This window comes from Herpailurus yagouaroundi, unplaced genomic scaffold (assembly GCF_014898765.1).
Source record: "Herpailurus yagouaroundi ecotype Mexico unplaced genomic scaffold, PumYag 159, whole genome shotgun sequence".
Taxonomy (NCBI): domain Eukaryota; kingdom Metazoa; phylum Chordata; class Mammalia; order Carnivora; family Felidae; genus Herpailurus; species Herpailurus yagouaroundi.
The window spans coordinates 69,532,777-69,559,936 of NW_024412400.1; positions in this window are offsets into that span (position 1 = coordinate 69,532,777).

Consider the following 27,160-nt stretch of genomic DNA (forward strand, 5'->3'; position numbering starts at 1 on the left):
CATTAGGAAGACCTGCCAGAGAGAACTCGACAAGAAAGCACTGTCAAATTCAAAGAATTATTTTTCCCCACACCAGTTAGGAAAACATGTTACACTGTCCGCCTGGGTTAAGACTTTTTGTTTTGTTTTGTCTTGATTCCCACTGATTATTCACAATTTTGTTTAATAAATTACTTAAGTAAAAAGAGATGGCTCATGCCTCAATTTTATTTTATTTTATTTTAAAAGCATTTCCGTGGTTATAAAACCATGTGACAGGGAAAATCGTAACAAACATTTTCTTGGTTATAAAACCACGGGACAGGGAAAATCAGATTGGGATATACATATGTGAAAATTTTATTATAAGAGAACTACTAACAGGTCCCTGGCAGCCCATTCTCACAACTCTAGAACAAGGCTTATTCAGATCTGAGGGGGTACATCAGCCTTACTTTGAAATTGAGTCTAGATATGTCTGGAATCAAGCCATGCTGAATTCTTCCCTCCTCTTGCCATAGTTCCCATGCCCCTATCTTAGCTGATATTGCCTACCAACCTGGCCTGCACATCCCTTTGAGGACATCTTCATATGTACCTCCTCTTTTCATGGAACCCAACCCCACCACATCAGAGTGCTTTGTTCATGGCAAACAGATAATTAATAAATGCTTAAAGAACAAATTGAATATGTAAAGGTAAATTATACTAAAAATTGATTACTAAATCCAAGTGTCTCCCCTCTGACCTTCAACAATAATAGTAACATGCATTCAGCACTACTACATTCCAGGCACTCTGCTCATTGCTCTGCATGCATTACCTTACGTATTTATTGTAACAACACCATGAAAAATGTATTATACCACCTCTGCTTTAGAGACACGAAAAAGAGGCTTCCATTGGAAGATAGCTTGCCTCACATCACATGGAAAGAATGGACAGAGCCAGGCATCTAGAATGAAATCACCAGACCATGCTCCCTTAACCAGCATTAGATGATACAACATAGCTCCTCTGGCTGTACCCTCTGCCTGGAGCTAAACTTCATCCAAAAGCACACCCAGCAAAAATTCAACAGATTAATAACTAAGCTCCAAATCTGCTGAGCTTCTAAAAACTTACGAGAAAACATCTTATTAACTGGTAGTTTCTGGGTACTTATCTGTTTCACCCATAGCCATGGAGCCTTCAAGGCAGTGAGTGTCTCCCAAAGGGTGTCCCAGGGTCATCTGTATTAGACTCCTGTAGGTACTTGTTGAATATGCAGATTACTAAACCTCAACCCAGACCTCACAGGTCAACACCCTTATAATGGGTCCCAGGAGTATGTAATTTTTAATAAGTTTCTTAGAGAACAGACTCTTGGGCACACTAAAGTCTCAGAATTATTAGTCTAGGGCCTCAAAGCCAAGGTTTCTCTTAAATATAGTCATTCTGTCCCTTTGTTTTAAGTGCAGGTGGTTAGGCATGGATCACATCTCCAATATTGCTTTCCCCATCCACACTTTGAGCAAGTTTGGCTTGCTGCAATTATATTCAAGTCCTTATTTTATAAGTGAGGAAACAAAAGTTGAGAGCCATTAAATGATTTCCCCAAAATCAGATTTGAAGGCAAGCTTCCTGATTCTCAATCTTGTCTTTCTCTGAAGCTTAATTAGAATCATTAGAAGTAAATAGTGAACTACTGTTAGATAGCCCTTTGCAAAAGGAATGAAGAGATTTGTAATAGACCAGCTGATCAGACAGGACAGGTCCTAAGAAATAAAGGGGAAAAAAAATCACTGACCTAAGTTTAAAAAGATGTGCAATAATTCTGTAATATTTTCCACTCTCTTCCCATAAATTTACTAAAACAATAAAAGGTAGAATTATATCACCTTTTATTGCAAAGCTCTATATTTATGATTTTATCGTGCAGTACAGAGACAGTACAAGTTTCTTTTGTTTTAATAACAACACATAAAAATTCTTGATGATATTTTGTGTTTGTTTTTGTTTGTAAGAAAGAACCCTCTACAAGTAACCCTTAATGTGTACTACCACTCAAGTCATGCTTTTCACTCAGATTCACCTTTACTGATGAAATAGTAGGTTTTAACTTTCTAAATGTCTTTAAATCTTTTTATTCGCAGTATAGGGAAAAAAGTCTTAAAATAGTTAACTATGAAGAAAAAAGACTTCCAATAATTTCTTTCTCTCACTTCACAAATTATCTAGAAATTATATTCATTGCAGTAATAGAGTTGCTCTTCTCTGTCAAATTCAGAACAAAGCTAGCAAATTGAATCCTCAGAAAAAATAAACATGTTTTAAAATATCCACGTATACTTAAATATACAAAAACTAAACAATATAACTACAATCCTACTCCCATTCCTAGTCTATGACTTGAATCCATGGTCAGTCTGTAACAGGTAGTTTAAGGAAGAGACAAAAGTTCCCAGATACCCTGAGATCTTTCGTCTTTGCCTTACAATGTTTTTACAATGTTTTTACAATGAAAGCCTTACCAGAGGTGCCAATTCCAAAAATTTACCTTTTGCCTGGGAAGCCTCCTTGTGAGCCAAGCTCAGATAGTCAAGTATCTCTTTTTGAAAAGCAGAGAGCGAACACTGACTGCTATCCCAAAGGTTGATGAGTGAGGTCACCAGCAAATTCACAGGGAGTTTCAGGGCACCAGGCACCTTCACTGGGGAAACAATGAGATGACCAGTTAGATCTTTATAAGAGACTAAAAACCTTCCATGAAGACTCAATTACAGATAGCAACAACCCCTCAGGTAGTGTAAGACCTATAGTATTCTGTAGCTGGGAAGTTCTTAGCCTACAGAAATGGAAAACTGGTTTTGTCCTCTAATCTTTGTTTGGAAAGACGTGAGCATGGAGAAGAGGGTACACAGAGAGCACAGAAGACTAGTGATATGGTCCAAGGTTACTAAAACTTAATAAATAGTTCTTACTTCTCAAGTCTTATAGGATGGTAGCAAACCAAACTGAAAGAGTCTTGAGATATCACACAAGAATATGTAAAGGAAAGTCAAAGTCCATATACTCTTTTGTCTTGCAAATCTCAGGAAAAAAAATGTTAGTTTCAGTAACAATCACTGAAGCCAAAATATAAGCAAATTAATCCTCAGATGTTTGAAATTTACTTTTGTCACCTCCAATGATCTGGCTAAGCTTGACCTCTTGAGAGGTCAAAATAAATGGACTCAAAAGAAAAATGAAAATTTCTTTGCATCACAAGGGGAAAATCTTGTATTGACCACATGCCCACAAAGACCATGGCCTTCCAATGAAAAGTAGTAGTCAACCAGGCATCCAAATGTCTGTGCCTATATATGTGTCTATGTCTCTCTATATCTATATTGACATCTATATGTCCTGACAGTGGGCAGGCTTTTGGAGAGAAAATAGGATGGCAAAATAGGGTGCTTAAATCAAGAAGATCACAAGGACAAAGTGCTACAACAAGAAATATCAGGACAGCAGGGGCTCTGGGCACGGTAAAAGATGTTGATAGAAAGAAAGGGCAGAAACACAAAACTTAGCACAAATACTCCAGCCTCCCAGAGTTAAAATTCTCTAAAATTCACATATTAAAAAAAAGAGAGAGAACTCACATATAGACTGAAAGCATAGCTGTGTAAAGCATTCAACTACTAGACTGGTCATGTTTCCATTTCCATGGACACAGTTATGGGATGACTCCAACTTTGCTACCTGGCCATCCATCCCAGAAATACACATTTGTATACACAAAACACATTGCCTCCAAAAGGCAAACATTAAACTCACAGTCAAATGTGATTCTCCTTTTTCCTACTTTTACCAAAAAAGAAAAAAAAAAAAAAACCAGCAAATCTCACAATAATCCCTTTTATGACTGATTTCCTTATCTGTACAAATGGAAATTATTACTCTTCTCTCATCTATCCCACTGGGTTGCTTTTCACATGAAGTTACATCTCATAAAGGAAAGCACTTTATAAGGCATAAAGCACAGATACATAGGAAATGTTGTTATTGGTACTGATGAACATTTACACAAGACACTCAGGCAAGACCAAACAAGAGATGCTTCAGTGAATGGAAGCATATGATAGTAGAGAACTGAGAGTAGTAGCTGGAACAATTAGTCTCTGTCCCAATTCAGGTTTTGTTTTTGCTCACTGCCTGCACAATCTATTGTCTATTCAACCACTCCTTTGGGGGAGCAGCTTTGCACCAAGTTGATGATGTGTCACAATAAATTTAATTTTTTTCTTAACCAGTGTGCTCACAAAGCATAGGTCTTTAAAGAATCAGAATTAAATTGTGAATTGGCCCATGGGCTGAACACATAAACATTTTCATACCCAAGAATGATTTCAATTTTCTATTGCCTTCCAAAAATTGCATAGCAGTGTGAGGCTATAGATTATTAGGCTATGATGCACCGTATTTTTTAATTAAAATTAAATTCCAATGATCTGTCAGGCAATCCAAGTGAAATGCACAGTGTAATAAATTCCAGAACTTATTCTCTCTCTCTGTCCATTAGAAAATTGCACTAAAATCCTACACAATACAGTCCTAGAGCTATGCAGAAATGCTTTTTAAAGCCCGTTTTCAAACCATCTTCATTCAAATAAGGACAAACATATACAAATATTTATGCATTTTTCAAATTACCTCATGGAAGAAGAGTACAAAGCATCTTTGGGATTCTTTGGGAATGTTTTGTACTAATGAACATAATTCGGACACTAATGGTCCAATTTGGTCAGCACTGTTTTTTTCACCAGCAGCGGTGAAGCTGCAGGACCAGTTTGCTATGGTAGAAAAGAAGAGGCCTAGACGTCAGGGAACTGCTTTCTAGCCTGTGTGTTACCAACTTCTATATAACCTTGGCTAACTTCCATAGCTTCTCTGGAACCTAAACTCTTCACAAACATGATACAGGTGGGGCGCCTGGGTGGCACAGTCGGTTAAGCGTCCGACTTCAGCCAGGTCACGATCTCGCGGTCCGGGAGTTCGAGCCCCGTGTCGGGCTCTGGGCTGATGGCTCAGAGCCTGGAGCCTGTTTCCAGTTCTGTGTCTCCCTCTCTCTCTGCCCCTCCCCCGTTCATGCTCTGTCTCTCTCTGTCCCAAAAATAAATAAAAATGTTAAAAAAAAAAAAAAAAAACATGATACAGGTAGACTCCCTGATATGAAAAGTCCCTATCATAGTCCCTAATTTACCTCCAAAAACTGTTCTTCCCTTTTTTCCATAATAATAAAACCTCCTAGCTTTACCTAGTCTCTTGACTGTTCACAGTAAAACGCCACTTTCCATCTCCCTTCACAACTAGGCATGGCTATATGGGTACGTTCAAATCAGTGGCACAGGAGTAAAAGTGATTGTGTCCTTAAAGGGAAGCAGCATGCCCTCCTTCCCCTCTTCCATTCCCCTGCCCCACTCCATGGGCTGAAGCAGACATGGTCATGAGTCCTCTTGGGCCACACAGACTAAGACAACATACCCTACTGATGGCACAGCAACTTGATAGAAAGAGCCTGAGTCCCCAACACCATGGAGCTGCCATGCAGACCCTGGCATGCAAATCTGCACTATGACAAAAGGGAGAAATAAACCTTAAGTCATTATTGTTTGGGATGTTTTGGAATTGCTGAACTATTATGGGTTTGTTTGTTTGTTTTCTGTTTGGAAGGCAATATGATGTAGTGAAATATGAGATTTTGAAAACTATAGATATGAGTTCAATCCTGACTCTACTTCATAACTATGGGCAAATTTCTAAAAACCTCTGAGCCTCTGTTTTCTCATCTCTAGACAATGTAAAGAAACTGAGCCCACTGGACTGCTTAGTAGTTGGTAACTGATCAGTAAATGGTAATGTGATAAGTTTCTATTAACGGGTATAAAATGATAATTGTTCTGAGAACCACCTTGGGAGCATTCGGTTTTGTTGTCTAGGGATAATTTATAAGCTCTCCAGATACCAAACTATAGCCACATAATAAGCAGCACATTTAATCGGCTTAACATTCTGAGACCCCTGAGCATGTTTTAATTACAAATCCCATTGCCCTAATCTTATGATCAGAGAAAAGTGTTGTGGTCCAGTATGGAATGGGAGAGCAAAGTCCTCTCTAAGTCCTAGGGTCCTTGTCAGCTCAGAGCATTCTGAGTGGCCATCAAGTCTGCATATCTCTTGTGATTATGTAAAGAGGCTAGGCATTTTTGCAAAAATGGGTATTTGAATAATATAATTTGATGAACAACATCATGACAGATAAATAAATATTTTCTTTCTTTGTGGAGAGTTTTTTTTTTAATATCAATCCTGAAATAGTAATAATATTAAACAAAAAGTTGAAGCCATCTCACTTTTCCATATGCCATTCTCTATTGTCACAAACTCAGCCAAGTCAGGTGGTAAGAAGGGTAATGTAAACCTTCCCTCAGGGGAATGTGTCTTTCATCCCCCACAGGCAAATTTTAAAGCCAATTTGCTGAACACCACAGAGATTTTTTTCACCTTCCCCAAGAAATTCCAGACATTGGCTTAGAATTAAATTACAGAACTGGTCACCTTTACCTGGGAAGAAAACTTTTACATTTGTTCCGAAATGCTTTCCTTCCCTGGTAGGAATAGAGGTCTATCATCATTACCAGCCTTCATCAAGAAGAGTCATGGCACAAAAACATTTCCCCAGAAAGTCTCCAACTATACATCTCTTCTATATTATGACTTGTGTTGAAAATATGTAATCCTTTTTCATTTTAAAATAAATACCTGCCTTACCCTTCAGAGGATTGATACCGAGCTTTGAATTACACTTCAAACAGAAAAAAATTAATGGATAAATGTTAAAATCATTAAATAGATTTTACCTAGGAAATAAAAAGAAAATGACTCATCCCAGGCCATTGTTATATGATGTATCATTTTTTTTTGGAGTTTTTTCCTTCAACTAGCATGCATAAGTCTTTTCAGTCTACCTGCTTGTCATCTTTATGTCAAAAGATTTCTCACATCATATTCTTTTTACCACTCAAAACACTTCACTTTAAAATTTTATCACAGGATTTTCTAAGTTTTTTTTAGGTTATGTCACATAGCACAAAATATAAAAAGCTCCTATTTTTAAAAAGTCGGCTTTAAATAGAAGAAAAAAAGATTTAACTGACTATCCAGAGTGTATTTTCTGAATTGAATGTATAATCATTCTTCTTAAAATTTCTCATATAGTTCTAAAGCTTGATAGACATTTTGCCTCATTAAAGTTAATGTGACATAACTATAAAAACAAAGAGAAGAAAATGGCATATGAGGGCTTCTTTTTCAGTCCTAAATCCTTTCCCTGAGGCTCTCTTGCTTTTTCTAGGAGAATTTCTGCTGGAAGAATCCATTTATACTGGAGTTAAAGTTCATTCGCTTTGACACACCTGTGCCCTTCACAGTTTCATCCTGCTCTCTGAATGCTCTTTACTTCCCACTATTGCTTTTGTTTTTACAACTTCAGTAAAGAGTTAAATGCATTTCACATGTCACCAAAAATCCTCTACAGACTTTTCTGGTCCTTGTGTAGGTCCTCCTGCCTGTCCAAAAACACTCCATGATCAGATGGGGAAGAGCAGGATGACCAGGTTACCTGCTTGTCTCTCTGGAGCTAGCAGGGATGGGAGTCAACACAGATATGGCTTCCTAGAACCCACGCTACAGTCTGGGGAAGGGGGATAAGAAAAGAGAAAGTAAAGCATCCGATACAGGTTTTAGTCTCATGATCTGCAATAACTAGAAATTAGCTATGGACACGAGATTTGCATCTCATCCTACAAAACTTGATAGGAAAAGAATCCCTTGTCTCTTTCATCTGTGAGGATTCCTTCCCATATCTTTTACTATGGGAGGATTTTCTCCTTCAAATCACACATACTTTACCATATCCCTGAATGCTTTCTCTGGAGCTCAATGTTCAGTAGAAATGGAATGGGTAATAAAGTTTACATTTAAAAGCACTTATCTCAGATTGAAAACAGAATTGTTTTTCTGAATGTAAATAACTAAAATGTGTGTATGTGTGCATCTATGCATACGTGTATGTGTACACCCGTGTGTGTGTGTGTGTGTGTGTGTGTGTGTGTGTTAGCAAATTTCTCTGACAGAGTTGGTATTAAATCACTATATCACATTTCTGTATCTTATAGTTTTGTCAGGTGAAAGGTGGAGCAGATTATATATCCAGCTCAGTTGAAATCATCAAGCACTTGAAAACTCATTTTTTTAAAAAATGCCATTTAACTACTTGAGTCTAAAGAGGCAAAAACAGTGATGTGCAAGACTTGGTTGTCTGAGAAAGTTACTAATGAGTTAGTATGTCTGTGTTTAATTCTCAACAACTGACTTGAATCTGACCACAGCACCCCAGGGGCAGAGCCTAGAACTGTAATTAAGGTATATAGATGGTCCAGCTCAGTGCAGTTATACTAACAGGTCTGTACTAATTCTAGGCTTTGGATGTTCATTACTTCATTCACAACCAGTGATTTATTTTATTTATTCCAGTTTATATGACCTGAACATGAGGAAACTAAAAATAATGGAGAATAAGGGAGGAACTCTAATGTGTTTTCAATGTCTGGTACATATACTTCACTTTTGTTAATCCATAATACTTCTATTAACCCAATTTCACAAATAAGGAAATTGAGGTTCGACGAGGCTATGTAACCAACCAAGACTGCATAATTAGTAAGTGGCAGGGTAAAGATGAGAACACAGATCTGCCTCATACTAAATCTCATGCCCTTTCGTGATACTGGGTTCTTCCCAGAAGGTTGCCTTTGTATTTGACTGCTATCTAACTTAAGACATAACACCAACCGTCCTAACTGGCTCTGAACACAAGTAAGTGATGACCATCCTCAATGTCCTCCACTAAAACCTTGAAGTAAGCTTAGCTTTTCCATAAGAATCACAAAATTCACTTTATGGATCTGACAAATGGGTTAAGTTACAGGGCACAGTCTCTCTATGAAATGACCTAGGATGAGAAAAAAAGCAACCTGAAAAACTATCAACCCATACTATGATGTACTGGCTACTAGACAGTCGAGAATGCAGTCCCAAAGACCTGGATGAGGACCTTAATGGGCCACCACTTCTTTCTAGTATCATTCAAAACAGTATCTACATTGAAAAGTTCATACTTGTCAGATCAAAACATTTTGAGCCAGCACGACATTTGATAGGTAAGGAACTATTAGGTGAACAATATAATTCATATTTTGTTAACACCTTACCAAAAATGGCTCTTCTTTCTTTTTCCTCACCTCTAAAAGATTCTAGAAATATCTTAATATTTACAATATTTATTCAGTGTTTGCGAAATAGAAAGGAATTCGCCTGAAGAGACAGGTCCTTCTTGATTATTTCCCCCAAACCCATAGTATCTATGTTTTTACAACATGTTCAGAATGGACATACCATTCATGGCAGTATGTAAGAACTCAAGGAAGACTGACCCAGGGGCAGCATCACATTTCAAGGAATTACAGAATCCTACTTTACTCTCTGCACCCATTCTTCAAAACTGATTCCTATCCATACCACTCACTCAACTTTCCAATTAACACCCTATTTATGTTTCAGATTCTATCAAAAACTAATAAAGTGTCAATAAAACCCAACCTTCAGCAATTTGGGCTACCTCATCATTAGAAGATAAATATTAAACCACTTGTTTCTGATTCCTTAACTGGGAGCTCTGTACTCATTAAAATGTATACAAACAAGCAGGAATTATATAATTATTAGGTTTACCCTAATAATAACCTGAACTATTTCAGTGTTAAACAATAGCCATTCAGTTAGGATGAAATGGTAGCTGGGAATATCTTTTCAAATCATCATTGATAGCTACATGAAGCAGGGACAACTGGGATCAGTGGATTATTTATTTCATATGGTCAGCTAGCTGATTAACAGTGACATTTTTATCTCATCTCCAGCTTGTTTTCTCTTGCTTCTTTATTTCTTAGATGTCTGTTCTTCTTCAAATTTTGATATAAGGTATGTAAACATCATAAATGCTAGCCTAAGGAAAACATTAGGAAAATAAATGGACTACGACCATAAAAAATTTTTATTGTATATTTCAAAGCCAAATTTAATCAACTTTGGCATAATCTCTAATTTGGGAGTATGATACTCATTTACTTATCTAGGCTATTTTTTATCCGGCAAACAAATATCTCTTTTCTATGCTAGGTATGGGTAAAGAAGAAGGTTGAATCGTACACAATCCTTACTCTCAGAAAATTCCCAGTCTAATGGAGGAAACAGAAAGGATATCAGTTATTTATTTCCACAAAATAGCCTTCTGACATCTAACCACAAAACCCAGTTGCATAAAGCAATAAGCATGCATTTATTAAAATGACAAGTCTGTGGGTCAGTGATACAGTCTAGACTGTAAATAATACAGTTACTCTGTACTCAGCTAGGCTTGCTCACATGTCGGGAGGTCAACTGGCTGTTGGCTGATCTAGACTGTCTTTGGCTGTTAGAACTGGGACAAATTGGTACACTCCACATGTATATCATCCTCCAAGAAGCTAACCCAGCATATTCTCAAGGCAATGAAAGAAGTAGGAAAGTACTACCAGAAATACTCAAGTACTTTTTCTAGACTCTGTGTCATGACTGATAACATTCCCTTGGCCAAAGCAAGTCACACAGCCAAACTCAGAATCAAAGAGCAAGGACATAAATTCTGCCTCTTGTTCAGAAGACCCTTAAAGTCACATGCCAAAGGGCACAGATATGGGGAAAGGTAAAGAATCAACACCATCATTACAATGCACTGAAGAAGAATGAACAAACAAGAAGATATCCTCTTATTCCAAATCAAGGGGATGAGTATTACAATGGAGGTAGAAAATAATACTATATATGGGAGCTCAGTGGAAGGTCTAAATATCTCTTTCCAGAAAACCAACAAAGTTTTAACTAAAGAAGTGATAGTCAAACTGGTTTTAAAGGCTGACTATCTAAGAAGGCAGAAAGAAGGGCCATTTCTGAAAGAAACACACACATATAAGTCACAGGGATATGATTAAACATAGTGTGCTGGGATAGAACTAAGAACAAAAATTAGAAACAGTGTGGGTAATTTAGGTAGAACCAGAGAGAGAGCTTTGGTATGTAATGTACCATTCTGTTTCACCCAGTTTACTTGGTTGTAAACCTCTGAGGGACAAAAGTTACATCTTCTGTCATCTCTGTACTATCCATAGTGCCTTACACATAGAGAGTAGTCAATAAATGTTAGATAGACTGATTTCTACATTATTAGTGGAAAAAAATCATAAACTGACCGTATCATGGAGATGAAGTGGTAATGAACAAACACACCTTGACAAGCAAGTATAAATCTCGAAGTCACCTTGTTCCATATCAAGTTCAAAACTTTCAAATCTTACCTACTAAAATCCTTAAGCAGATTTTTGGACTTCATTAATTTGAACTTTATTAAAAGGACATGAAAATTGGATTTTTGTGCTTTACTGCTCCTTGGGAATTTAATAGTTAAGAATTGGGTTATATAGAAATTGGGGGTATCTCCATGATATCAACTTTGGCTATTTGGGTTTATTTCACAACCTCCAATGTTGGACAATATGAAAGAATGCAATTTAAGAAGAGATATAACACAGGAAGTAGATTTTAGGCTAAGGTACTATTCTAAATCTTTTCAAAGGCCATCTAAGAACCAAAACTAAACTTCCCATCAGTGGTCCCAGGAAGATACCCAGAATGAAATGAATAGTAACACGGAGTGAGTTGCATCACAGAGACTACAGGAGAGCTTCCCTGCTATGCTGATGATCTCTTCTTCAGAGAGGGATAAACACACTGCCATTTTATCATGAACTTAGAGATTAAGCCCACAGGTTAGGAGGGAAAAATGGAGAATGTTTGGGTAGAGACCTTTAGTCCCCTTACTTCAAAAATTCCATGAGGTTACTTCCACTGATATAACACTCCAGGTCTCCCTTCATGTTGCTCCTTACTGATTTTTCCCAATGAAACTAGAAATAACTTACCTGCTTAGTAGGTGCTACACATCTTATCATATAGAGCTAATCAATTTAAAAGCTACTAGTTTGGGCTCAAAAGGCAAGATAAGTTGGACAATAATGATTCTAAGGGTGTCTATTCTGCCACCCCAAACTTCATAGAGTATTTAAACATCTAGACTTAGAAAGGGTGCTGTTAGCAAGTCCATTTGTCCAAGTTCTCCAATCAACTTTATCAATAATAAAGCTACTATGTTGATCACCAGCTAACCTAGTATCTGATTTTCAGTGGGTTCCAAAGATATAAAGGGAAGAAGGGGGTATTACTTTTTGTTCTTCTAACTCTAAAAGCATATGTTCTGTCTTATCTACCTTATTGTTCCCCACAGTGCTAGAATGGTGTCACACATAGTGGATGCTCAAAAAAATTGTTCAGTTGATGACAACAGGAATTTAACATCAAAGTACAATCCATTCTTTGATGTAAGATCTCTTGGGTTTCTTTTAAGAAAAGTAGAGTTCCTCTTAGTGTCACTGGTCAACATTTTTCTTCCCTACATATTGGTTCAATTTCTCAAGGGCTAATGGTACATGCAACTCCTTTACCTATCCATGGGACACTCTGTAACATGGTGACCACAAAGACTTAGTCAAGGCTTTGTCACTTGTTGTAATAAAAAGGTCTTTATGAAAAAACTGCTAGAATTGACTCCTGAATTCAGCAAAGTTGCAGGATATAAAATCAATGCACAGAAATCGGTTGCATTTCTATACACCAACAATGAAGCGACAGAAAGAGAAATCAAGGAATTGATCCCATTTACAGTTTCACCAAAAACCATAAAATACCTAGGAATATATCTAACCAAAGAGGTGAAAAATCTATACAATGAAAACTATACACTAGAAGAAATTGAAGATGACACAAATAAATGGAAAAAGATTCCATGCTCCTGGATAGGAAGAACAAATATTGTTAAAATGCCAATACTACCCAAAGCAATCTACATATTCAACACAATCCCTGTCAAAGTAATACCAGCATTCTTTACAGAGCTAGAACAAATCATCCTAAAATTTTTATGGAACCAGAAAAGACCCTGAATAGCCAAAGCAATCTTGAAAAAGAAAACCAAAGCAGGAGGCATCACAATCTCAGACTTTAAGCTATACTACAAAGCTGTAATCATCAAGACAGTATGGTACTAGCACAAGAACAGACACTCAGATCAATGGAACAGAATAGAGAACCCAGAAATGGACCCGCAAGTGTATGGCCAACTAATCTTTGACAAAGCAGGAAAGAATATCCAATGCAATAAAAACAGTCTCTTCAGCAAGTGGTGCTGGGAAAACTGGACAGCCACATGCACAAGAATGAACTTGGACCACTTTCTTACACCATACACAAAAATAAACTCTAAATGGATGAAAGACCTCAATGTAAGACAGGAAGCCATCAAAACCCTCAAGGAGAAAGCAGGCAAAAACCTCTTTGATCTTGCCCGCAGCAACTTCTTACTCAACATGTCTCCAGAGGCAAGAGAAACAAAAGCAAAAATGAACTACTGGGACCTCATCAAAATAAAAAGCTTCTGCAGAGTGAAGGAGACAATCAGCAAAACTAAAAGGCAACCGACAGAATGGGAGAAGATATTTGCGAATGACATATCAGATAAAGGGTTAGTAGCCAAAATCTACAAAGAACTTATCAAACTCAACACCCAAAAACCAAATAATCCAGTGAAGAAATGAGCAAAAGACATGAATAGACACTTCTCCAAGGAAGACATCCAGATGGCCAACCAACATGAAAAAATGCTCAACATCACTCATCATCAGGGAAATACAAACCAAAACCACAATGAGATACCACCTCACACCTATCAGAATGGCTAACATTAACAACTCAAGCAACAACAGATGTTGGCGAGGATACAGAGAAAGAGGATCTCTTTTGCGTTGTTGGTGGGAACGCAGACTGGTGCAGCCACTCTGGAAAACAGTATGGAGGTTCCTCAAAAAACTAAAACTAGAACTACCCTACAACCCAGCAATTGCACTACTAGGCATTTATCCACGGGATACAGGTGTGCTGTTTTGAAGGGACACATGCACCCCCATGTTTATAGCAGCACTATCAACAATAGTCAAAGTATGGAAAGAGCCCAAATGTCCATTGATGGATGAATGGCTAAAGAAGATGTGGCATATATATACAATGGAGTATTACTCAGCAATCAAAAATAATGAAATCTTGCATTTGCAACTACGTGGATGGAGCTGGAGGGTATTATGCTAAGTGAAATTAGTCAGTCAGAGAAAGACAAAAGTCATATGACTTCACTCATATGAGGACTTTAGGAGACAAAACAGATGAACATAAGGGAAGGGAAACAAAAATAATATAAAAACAGGGAGGGGGACAAAACAGAAGAGACTCATATATGGAGAACAAACTGAGGGTTGCTGGAGGGGTTGTGGGAGGGGGGATGGGCTAAATGGGCAAGGGACCTTAAATCATTGTTTTACTATATGCTAACTAATTTGGATGTAAATTTAAAAAAAATAAAAAATTAAATTAAAAAAACAAGATATTTATGGGTTTAAAATACCACCATTTGAAAAAATAAATAAATAATATACCACCATCTGTGCTCAATACAGGAATTTCACAGAAACAACCAGAGCTAGTTTCAATAAAACACTAAACCTTTATCACTCTGTTGTCTCTAGTAGCTCATTGAAATCTTCTCAAATGCTACTCTTTTTTTCCAAAAAAGAAAAGAAAGGAAAGGAAAGGAAAGGAAAGGAAAGGAAAGGAAAGGAAAGGAAAGGAAAGGAAAGGAAAGGAGGAAGGAAGGAAGGAAGGAAGGAAGGAAGGAAGGAAGGAAAGGAGGGAGGAATAAAAGAAAGGAAAAGAAAAAGAGAAAGAAATAAAGAAAGAAAGAGAAAGAAAGAAAGAAAGAAAGAAAGAAAGAAAGAGAAAGAAAGAAAGAAAGAAAGAAAGAAAGAAAGAAAGAAAGAAAAAGATATTGCATGCCTGTAATTTTTCCAATTCTCTGTAGAATTTCAGGTAGTTCTCAATTATTGAAATAACCTCTGAATAACCAAAAAGTTCTCAAGTCTTTGCCAAGAGAAAATGTAGTATGTTGCAAAGAGCTCTTTGCAATAAAGTTTAAGTCCAGCTCCATATAAAATAGAGATTTATCAAAGCCAGGTGACAGATTGGATAAAATAGTAAAAAGGAAACTATTGAAGTAATTTGAGCAAGAAGAGGATAGGCGGAAGGGCAGGTAGACATATAAGCATGATACCCATGTCTTACCTTCAAAGTATGGACTGAAGCTTGGCCCTCGCTGAGAAATGCTGCATGAGAAGGGTATGTTCTGTGTGGCCCATTCACTGCTACAAGCCCAGTGTACAGCTTGGTAAATTAACCCACAACACATACATTGGAGTTAACAGAACTATAATTATTAGGAAAGTGCCCCAAACTGCTTCTTATTAGTCCAAGCAAGTCTATAGGTCTGATAACTGTACATATAAAAAACTTTAAAGCCAATCAGTAAAGGGATGCCTGGATGGCTCAGTCAGTTAGTCAGTTAAGGATCTGACTCTTGATTTCAGTTCAGTCATGATCTCACTGTTGTTTATGGGATGGAGCCCTGCATCAGGCCCTGCACTGACAGTGTGGAGCCTGCTTGGGATTCTCTCTCCCTCTCTCTCTGCCCCTCCCCACTAGTGCACACGTTCTCTCTCTCTCTCCCTCTCTCTCTCAAAATAAATAAATACATTTTAAAAAGCCAATTAATTAATTGGTATTGGGTAACTGCTGGGTGTTATGAATTCTGTCACGAAGATGAAGGAGACAACCTGCCCTCAAGTTGCATATAGTCAAGTGGTGAGATAGACACATGTCTGAAGCAAGTTCAAGACCACATACAAATTTCTCTGAAATACCCAGATCCTATATTGAAGGTATCCTTTCATGTTTTACCTGCATAGGACCCATATTTCTCAATTGAACATTCTCAGGAAAATGTCAGAGTCATTTAAAAGTGTTCCCCCTTTGAAGTACCTCCAGCAGGAACCACAAAAATTTTTGTGGTTGTAGAGCTGAAAGTAATCAGTTATAGATACGTAGAATGTTTGAGCTGGAAGGAACTTCAGAGAAATGCTTACCCAAGCTTTTTCTTCTTTCCAATTAAGAAACAAAGAGCTTGAGAAATAAAGTGACTGGCCCAAGGTCACACACCAATTTGTGAAACTAAAGCTATAGTCATCTGTCCACAGATCTAGGGAAATTGACAGCTTACTCAGCTTACTATGAGTCAATCAACAGACTAAAAGAATATTTTCTTTGAATTCTTATTATACCCTTCAGGGTATACACATGCCACTTATAAATTATGTGGCCTTGGAAAAAGTGAACTAACCTTTCTGAAACCAGTGTCCTCATCTATAATATAGAGATTATAATAATGCCTATTACAAGGTGTGGAAACAGGTTCAGAGAGGTTAGTTCATTTTTCCAAGGTCACACAGCTTGTGAGTGGCATAGCCAGGATGGGAACCCAAGTCTTTCCAACTTTTCACATCACCAGGCAACCCGCTGTCTGCAATGCAGTAAGGTGACTCGACAGTATGCAGTTTTATCTCCAGGCAGAATTCCAATATACATCTATTTCCTCTCCCTGGCATCTGAAAGGACAAACAATTCTCAAAATTTAAATCGAATCATAAAAGCTACTTTTCCTACCCATGGGACCAAGAAGCCAGATTTCCTTTCAGGTGTCTCATTTGATCTTCTTAAAAGGTTCTTTCCTTCAGGCCATTAAAACAAGTGCTGTGTATAAGGCCAGAGCACTCAAAGGCTGCAGCAGCAAAATGATCAAGCAGAGTATCTTTGTAAACACTGCACTTCGATTTACTTCACAAGGGGTATAAAAGGTAGGCTTTCATGCCAAGAGCCTGTGATAAAACAATGGAAAACCACAGTCGTGATCTGCAGTGGTGAATCAAAACGTCCAGAGCGTGGACCTGACTGGGCCTCGGCACTGCAGCAGCAACACAGCGTCTCTGTCTGGGCCGTCATGCCAGCCATTCACGAACACGCTTGTTTCTTGTGGGAGAATAAGGCCGCAGGCCTGCCAATGACAAATGGGACCCCCAGGGTCTTCTGAGAGGTGGGACAGTGGGCTGCTCCAGAACAGGGATCTAGGAGTCAGAATAAATTGGATTCAAATTTCAGCTCTTTTTCTTATCAGGGAGCCTTGTGGCCCAATTGCATAACCTGATCTTCAAATTCTGTCTGCAAAATTGACATAATGACATTTACTTCATACGGCTATTGTAAGAATCACATGCAATTGCACACAACTATATATGTGTGTAAAGCACCTTAGCACAGAGCCTTGAACTTGGAAGAGAAGCTAGGGAGTAAGAAGTCCTTCCTAGCCAGCTTATTTCTTTTTCATTCACCCTCATAAACAATATTATGGAATTCCTGAATCATCATCTATGAATAATCATAATAACTTATTGAAACTATTGTTCACAAGGCCCTTTCCTATGCATTATAACATAAAACATAATAGACACTCTTCCAATGACCTTGTAAGGTGGGCAGGGCAACTATGGCAGCACTCCACGTGTCAGGGAAGAGAGGCCTTTGGATGGACAGCAAACAGCTTGCCTGAAGTCACAGAAGTATAGGTGACACACCAGGATTTGACCCCAGATCTTTCATCTCCTAGTTTGGTGCTCTCTTCTCTGAAGTGTCCCAGTGTGGCATGTGCTGGGATAAAGCCCAAACCAACACTCCATTTTACTATGTAAATCAATCAAAAGTTATCTCCCTTAGCCTGCTGATCTGAAAAGACCACACTTCCTCTTCAGGGTGTCCTATTGTCACAGCCGTTGTTAGTAAAGCAAGGAGCTGTGTAGTTGTCTCTGGTTTATAAATAATTATCAGCTTACTGTAAAAATTTTCCAGTTGCTGAGGAGTACCACAGACTTCCTCACAGACCCCCCTCAGCAGTGTTGTCCTGTGGTGTTATTGATGATTATTGTTAGTAACAAACTTGATCTGTCATGTGCTACCTCATCAATGGTGGGAGACTCCCTCGTGATATGGGAGGGTCCTGATGCGGGAGACAATGTGTTTGGGCTCCAGAGCTGGTTCTGTCTTGAACCAGCCTTATGGCCTTCACCAGGTCACTTCATCCTCCCTGTCTCCACTTCCCCTATCTCCCACATGAGGAAGTTGCAGGTGATCTCTGTGGTTGCTCTCAAATTCAACATCCTTAGATCTCAACTACATTTTAGAGATCCTGTGACATGTCCCCTTGAAGGGTGATGACTCTGATAAAGCACAGAAGCTACAAACACAAAGACTATTTTTCGCTCACATTTAAAGCACTGTATTTTATTGCAACATGCTATGTTGTAGCATCGGCCCCATGTGGTAGAGGAAAAAAAAGGTGGATTTAGAGTGAAACATCCTGGGTCTCAGGCCTCAGTTTGTATTTACCGGCTGTGTGGCTCTGGAAAAGTCACTTGACTTCTCTGAGTTTCTCTTTGTTCAATCTTCAGATGGGGCTAATGCCCTCCTGGCTGTTTATGAGTCATGGTTGCATCAAACACATGAATGCTCTTGGTAAAATGCTGTACGGTACACATATATTAGCAGTACGTATGGGTTCCATAAATTTGGATGTAATAAATGCCCCCATTCCTTTAGGTTCCTAAATCAGATTTAATCTCTAGTCTCTGACCTGCAAAGCAGAGAGGAAACTTGATGACTGCAGTCATCACTGGAGCTCTATCACTTCCACACTACCTTTCAGAACCCTACAAAAACATCAAGGGTCACAGAGGGTTTGGAATATTCATAGAGGGGATTATTGGACACCACAAGTTACTTCTGAAATGACCATGCCCCAGTCCTACATGGTCTCCAGAGGGCAGGCAGACCCTCCTCTCCTTACAAGTTCAGGTATGAGGTACCCATGGGCCTACCAGCCCCTCCCACTACCTGTACCTGGAGGCAAGCAAGTTCCTGCCACATGTGCTTTTACATGCAAAGTGGCTTTTGTCTACAGACATGTGCCTAAAAGCACCCCTGGGAATATACCTGCCCTTAAAATGAACTCCCTACTTTTCAGCCTCTTTCTTACTTCAATTACCCAGCAGTGATGCCTCCCTGACACCTACGTTTCATAGGCAATAGCCATGAGGGAATGGCAGATTCTGCCACTCCACACAAAGGCTCTGGTATCCAGGAAGACAACTGGCAAGGGATGAGTTCTTGAGACGGGGAGGGGGAAAATATCCATAACACCAGAACAAATCACAAATTTACTTTATATGTGTAAGTACAATACATGGGATATAAGTATAAATAAATTATTACTATACCTATTTTCTTATTTATTTCTCTTATTGATTTATTTATTTATTCCAAATAGCATTTGGAATTTTATTTTTTTTTTAATTTTTTTTTTCAACATTTATTTATTTTTGGGACAGAGAGAGACAGAGCATGAACGGGGGAGGGGCAGAGAGAGAGGGAGACACAGAATCGGAAACAGGCTCCAGGTTCTGAGCCATCAGCCCAGAGCCTGACGTGGGGCTCGAACTCACGGACCGCGAGATCGTGACCTGGCTGAAGTCGGACGCTTAACCGACTGCGCCACCCAGGCGCCCCTGGAATTTTAAATCAGAAAAAAAAGCCACTCTCAACATTAATGGCTTTGCAAATGTGGAAAAGCATTCTGAAAAGTTTGGGCATGTCATTGGAGATTACATATGCCCCAAATGTCTCATATTTTGCTTTTAAATTGATATATTTCTACCACAGGGTAAAATGAGCCTTTTTTTTCCTGAGAGTGATTTGACAGAAGTGCTTCTAGGCCACACCCAGAGACCAACTTCCCACCTTCACAGAGGCCTGCTGGTTGGCAAGCATGTCCCTTGTCATGGCCACATCAGGACCATAATGAGGGACAAAATGTTTACAATTACATTCAATGCACAATTATCCATGTAGATTACCTTGGCACACTTTAACACCCACCCCTGCCCCACTCCTGGGAAGCCCTTGGCAGCTCCTTCCAATTTTCTTTGGAATGTGCTTAGAGGATGTGCACACTCTTTGTGAGTCCTGGAACCAACCCTCATTAGAAAGTAAGGGCACACAGAGAGACTCATGGTGTATTGGGCCCATAAAGGTACCATTTTACTTTAGTAAGAAGGCACCGTATGGCCAGGCCAAGATATATATGTAGCCAACTTGTCAAAAGAAGTCTAAGAACTGGCCATCAGTTGTGCTGTGTGAAAGTTAATGGACACTTACTCTTATTTTTCTTTTTTAGGGGAGCAGGGGGTAATGGAACAGAGAATGGAATTGTTAAAAAACTTTTAGTGGCCCAATGGCTTATTCTGAAGAGTAACTTCTTCAGATGAGACTCCAATGGGCTGAGAGGTCCTAAGTTACTTTCTCAGCCCACAGCCGACTTAAGAGTTCTGCAGTATTCATGTTGCTTTTTAGGCTGTGCAGAGATTAAGCCTCATGTGGTTGAAATGTGGAAAGATGCACAGCTGGCCTAACTGCATCCACTCCAGGATGGAAACCCTGGTACTCAGGCTGCAGAACTACCTTCCCGGACCTGCAAGGCAGAATCACTCCTTGGCATATTGGAAGTACAATACAAGCCCTTTCTGCCAAAGGTAAGGAACATTCCCCAGATAGGAGTGTGGGGACCAGGACGAGGGTGCTGTGGTAATCGCTCCAGCATTCAGATAACAAGGGAGGCCATTAAGTCACTTTTTCAATGACCTGTATTTTTTTTATTGTTTTAATGTTTATTTTTATTTTTATTTTGAGAGAAAGAGAGAAAGACAGAGCATGAGCAGGGGAGGGGCAGAGAGAGAGGGAGACACAAAATCTGAAGCAGGCTCCAGTCTCTGAGCTGTCAGCACAGAGCCCGATGAGGTGCTCAGACTCGTGAACCATGAGATCATGACCTGAGCCAAAGTCAGATGCTTACCCAACTGAGCCACCCAGGTGCCCACACTTTTTCAATGACCTTTAAAAGGAACATGATGCACAGGTCACAGAGGAAGATAATGTTTACAGACCATTTGAAGGATTCTCGCTTCCCTATCTCAAAGCTAAAAACAGCTGAAGTCCCAGATTCAAGACTGGCAGCATAACATGTGCTCTCTCCCATACCGAGCGCAGGTCACAGGCTCACAGAGCCACACTGTGAGGCCACGTGGGTTCCTCTACCGACTTGCAGGCCAGTTTGCTCTCACCGCTATCTATACCTGATGTCTTAGACAACTGAAAATTACCTCCCCAAATTTATAAATTAATAAAACTTATATTTAGTAAATACGTTGAACAGTTAAAACTGCAATTATTATATAAACAAAGAAGCTCTACAATATGTTTATTAGCAACACCCGAAATAACAACTGGCAAATGTAAGACAGAGGAGTTTGATTATCTTCAAAATGCTTTCTAAAAATGTGTATGTATATTTGTAGGAGGAAAAAAAAAGCAATAAATTAACAATTGTGTATTATGTATCTACTGTTGGAAAGGCATGGTGGTAACTTTGGAAACTTCTTGGGTATTCTCATATGTGATGTTTTATATACTTTACTCACCTACTTAGAAAATTTTAATGGCTCCCCATTACCTGAGGAACAAAGGTGATACATTTCAAGACCCTCTGTGATGTGGCACCAAATGCTCTTTAATTTTATCTCACAACTTCTGCTACACTGCAAATAAACAAGGCACTGTCCATTGCCAGAAACACCTTTCCCCTTGCTATCGTTCCGCACCTCAGTCTCATGCACACCTTCAGCTTGAACTACGCCAAACTACTCTTCATTCTCCAAAGGAGCCACATCACTTTACCCTGGCATCGATAATCTTCAGCCACCTTTATCAAGCTCAGAAACATGATTAAAAGGCAAATTCTGAATTCCATGCAAAGAGATTATAACTCAGTAGATCTGGGGTAGAATCAGGAATCTGTGTATATATAAGCATACCCGTTGATACTGATAAAGGAGGTTCAAGAATCACGTTATGAGAAACACTGGCTTGGACAATTTGCATATGATCTTTCTTCTCTCTGAAATGCCATTTTCTCTCTCTCTCCTTGACTCCAAAATTCCTATTTATTCTCTAAGGCCCCAATCAAATGTAATCTTCTTCTCCTTCTAGTTAGAATAAATTACTTCTTTCTCTGAGCTCCCAGTATACTCAGCACATACCACTTTTACCAAATTTATCACATTTCATGGCATTTATTAGGTAGGTGTCTATCATCTCAGATAGAGTGCAAGTTACTCGCAGACTGCAACTATGCACTATCGGTGCTCAATAAATGTTTGATTAATGTTGGTGGTGAGGTTTACCTTGCCTCAAACTGCCTCCACTTTCATTTCTAACTGAATAGACCCTAAAGAGTCTCAATTTAAGGTCAGTGTTTCTTCTTTCATAAATCCTTCTCTTATAAGCCCAGGAATGTGTCTCCTTTCCTTTGTGTGACAGGTCTTGTTCTGTCCGTCTCTACCACACTGGCTTGTACTATGGGTATCTGTATACACCTTATTTCCTTATTTCCTCTATTTGACTGTGCTTCCTGTCTTGTTCATTTTTGTATCTCCAGACAACATACTAGAGCACCTTGCCCATAAGAGATTCTCAAAAAATATTTGAAAATTGGATTGTATGCAGTCAATAAAAGCCTGATAAAAGCATAAACTCCTTGGGCAACTGAAAACATCACCTCTTCCTCCTAGTTACTCTAGAACAAAATCAGAATATAAAAATCATAAGGACATCAAGAACAATGCTTTGTTCTTTGGACATATCCTAAGTAAGAACCTGAAATCTGCAGGAGAGAGACAACTAACAACCTCAACTTTCTAAATGCAGGAGTCTGAAGCACTGAAAAAAAAAGTGCTTACTTGTACATGTCTCTGTCTTGCAAAACTGTTTCTACCATTTATTACTGCTGGTAGTGGTGGTATTATTGTTATTATTATTTTTATTGTTATTATTATTTCTAATTATGTGGCTGGATAAATTCAGATGGACATATAATGTAGAAATTGCTACCATCTTATGCAGAATCTCTGATCTGCCTGTCCTAAAGAAATATCCAACATTTCTCCTCTCCCAATAACCAAAACAGCAATTACCAGAAAGAGAAAAGAATTATTCATTAATTCACCCATCCATTTATTCCATGAACAATGAAGTCTGCTTAAATGCAAACATCATGTCTTCATCCTACAGGCAGGATGAAACCAGAAGAATTCCTGCCTAATACATTTCCACTTAGAACTTGTTGCTTTGATGAATGAATGAATAAGTGAATGAATGCATGAATAAATGAATGAAAAATGAACAAGAAGATTTTATCCTTTCTTTAACCAAAAAGAAATAATGGCACAGTCCTTCTAAACTGTTAGGATGAATTTAAATTGATTAATTATTATTAATTAATTATTATTATTTTGAACTTATTATTAATTATTGACTATTATTTATTTTGAACTTATTATTAATTTGTGAACTAAGGAGGCCATTTCTTTAAACTCCTAAATAGTCTTCATTTCTGCCATTTGTTTAACTTGTAGAATGAAACAGTAGAGTTGCCTAAGAACCCGTCTTTTATGCAAAGGATACATTTACTATTACATTGGTTGTTTTTACTTTATTTCAAAAGAACCACTTACTTTACCTCTATGTATGAACTTAAATTTAAAAAAATGACTCCTATGTTTCATGTGCCTTCAAGCAACTGTGAGATTTTCAAATAAAGTGGCAGTGGGTAAATAGATAACAATGTATCTGAAATTAACAGTCATCTTCGGTCAGCAGCATTCAATTAGTTGGCAAGGAAGTGTAGTTGAACTTTTAGTAGAAAGAAAGGCAGAAAACTAAGAGGATAACCAAGAAGTCACTTACTGTCAAAATAGTGTTGGGATTACTCTACTGAGTGTATGGCAGGTAGATGCCAGTCTGCATGGCAGCTACTGGAAACAGCAGCAGAAGCAGCCACACCATCGTGCGGTGTTCAGTGATGACTGCAGATGGCTTGGATTAAAGGCTTCACACAGCTCCCTAAATGCCTGAGCTCCAAAGAGTGAAACTGTGTTAACTACAGGCACCACGACCACTGCAGCTAAGCAGAGGGCCGTGTCACCTCAGGGAGCCTGGGTACACTGTTTCAAAAGACTTCCTGTTCCACCAGAGCCTGTTAGCTATTCTCACCCATAGGAAGGGGAACTTCCCCAGTCACAGGTCTATCCTGTGACAAAGCACACTCCAGGAACTAGCTAAACCAGGACTAGTAAGCGGTTTTCTCTGGGGCTTTTATCCTAATGCTCTAACTAATATAACTGTAGATAGACATTTATGAGAACTGTCCAGAGCCTTTTGATATGCTATATAAAAAGTTTGCGTTATTGCCCCATTCTTAAAAGCACAGGAAAGTAGAGAAGAGCTAAATCAGTAATTGTCAGGCCCAAGCAACTGTCAGGAATGAAATAGTGGTGCGGAATACAAATCGTAATTGAAATGCACAAACCCCTCTAAAGCAATGTGAAAAACTTCATGACATTGCAGAGTTTCCCTGTGTCCCCTACATGGCAGCAGGACTGAAGAGAATGCACTAGTAAAAATGTCTACTATAGAGTATGCCTTGTACCTCATTATCTGAATATGCCATTGGGGTTTTTACACTCTTCTGGATAACTATTTACAGCTCACACCCTGACCTTGAGCGTTACTGTTGCATTAGTACAAACCTTCAGGGAAACAGGAATAACAAAATATGTTATTAAAATAAGCATGAACTGCATTGGAATATCAAGGAAGAAAGATATGTGGGAAACTGCTGGTATGTTTAAAACTGAAAAGGAGCTATGTGTTCACATTAAAACAGGCAATCTACTTCCAGAGACAGCAGTAATAGTTTTGCTTTTTGGAGCGTCATTCCATGATTACCTAATCGTCCTTAAGACCCCTAGGACCTTAAGAATACATTTCATACCTTGTCATACCTTGTCAAGTTCTAGCAAGCACAGTGTACTTTATAACTTTTAAGTGTAATAAAGTACACTTTGTACTTTAAGTAATGCACCAAAATACTAAAAATGCAAAGTCACTACTGAATAATATTGGAATTAAACAGAAAACACTCTGCAGAGCTAACTAATGAAGAAATATAAGCTGAGCAGACCAAGAAAGGAATATAAACAAAACAAGGTCAAAAGACTAAGTATGTTCTTGAAACGTCTGGGACTGGCGAAGCAACAAGAAAGTTTTTTCTGAAACTAAACCACTTGACTGAAAAAACATGGGCTTTAGACTCATGTATTTCAGTTTACATCCTGACTTTAGTCCTTACAACTTTTGCAAGTCTTTAACCTGCCTGAACTTCACCCTCCTCATCTGCATGTGGGGGTAGGGATAAAATATTTTGATTTTTCTGCAGAGTTAGAGATATGTGAGCAAATACTATTGAACTTGGAACCTTGGCTAAAAGCAAGCATGAAGGTAATTTGTGACTTGTTAGCTAGAGAAAACTCCAGAGAGATTTACCTCTCAGAGGTATGTGTGTACATTTCAAACGAGGCTGAGACCTGGAACCAGGAAGACAACCTAGGTTACAAAAGTGGAAACAGTTATTCGCATTCCAAAAGGTAATGCAAGAACAAAGGTTTTTCTGCCTGTTTTCAGGAAGGGAGACAGCAGGTATATAAGCACCCAGATCCATTTCTGGTGGATTCCTCACCAACAAAACAGACAAAACACGTTTGTCCACCCAGCCCTCATCATGTTGCTCCAGGAGTAATGACAGGAGCACAGAGGGATGACATGGTTGTTACTTGCTGTAAAGTACAGAACCAATCTTCTCTGTTCCAGAAACCTCACATGTGCACTTAGGATCTATATTAATAAAGATAAATATTGAAAACAGCATGGCTCTCATTGTTGGCATGGGTAGTTACAGACAGGCCAGGGGAATGGACTGCAGCGGCAAGCTATGTGGTATTAAATTAGTCATGGGGTTAACTTAATATGGATACAAATGGTTACAAAGAAAAAAACTTACAGATATATGTGTAGATACACTGGTTAGGATATACACAAACATTTTTATGCTCTGTCATCTGAGAGGGCCTAAAAGAAATAAAACTCTAGTAGTGATAAGCACATCTAACACCCAGATCTTGGTTTCTAATACCACTCTCCATTAAATAGGACCAGGGCTCCTTGGAGAATTGGCTGATTTTAGAACTGGAGAAAGAGTTATACAAGATGAGCTTACAGCATCTTCATCTTGTAGTGCCATATGATAAATGAGGAAGTGTTTACTTATTTTTTTTTAATTTTTTTAACGTTTTATTTATTTTTGAGACAGGGAGAGACAGAGCATGAACAGGGGAGGGTCAGACAGAGGGAGACACAGAATCTGAAACAGGCTCCAGGCTCTGAGCTGTCAGCACAGAGCCCGACACGGGGCTCGAACTCACAGACCGCGAGATCATGACCTGAGCCGAAGTCAGCCGCTTAACCGACTGAGCCACCCAGGCGCCCCGATGAGGAAGTGTTTAAACACACACACACACACACACACACACACACACACACACACAGACACACACACACACACACACACACACACACACACACACACACTGATGAAATTACGACAAAGGGGCCTAGAAGCTAACTGAAAGACCTCTCTCAATGGCCAAAGCTTGGACAATTTAAACATCAAAATAAATAAAGTAGTATTGAATTATAACCCAACATGCAAAATAAATATCCATGAGTCCATATTGATTATAAGTAAATGATTTAATAAGTAAATGGAGAAGAGACAAACCTCCCATGCAGAAAAATTCCAAATGAATAATGTAAATACTCTACCATAAAGGAGGAGGATCATAACTGTCCTCTTCTTAACTACAGGCTATACATAGTGTACTCCAAAAAGTACACAATGGAAAGAGGGGGAAAAGTAGTGATCAAGGTCAACATCAACAGTGATAAATCTTGAGTA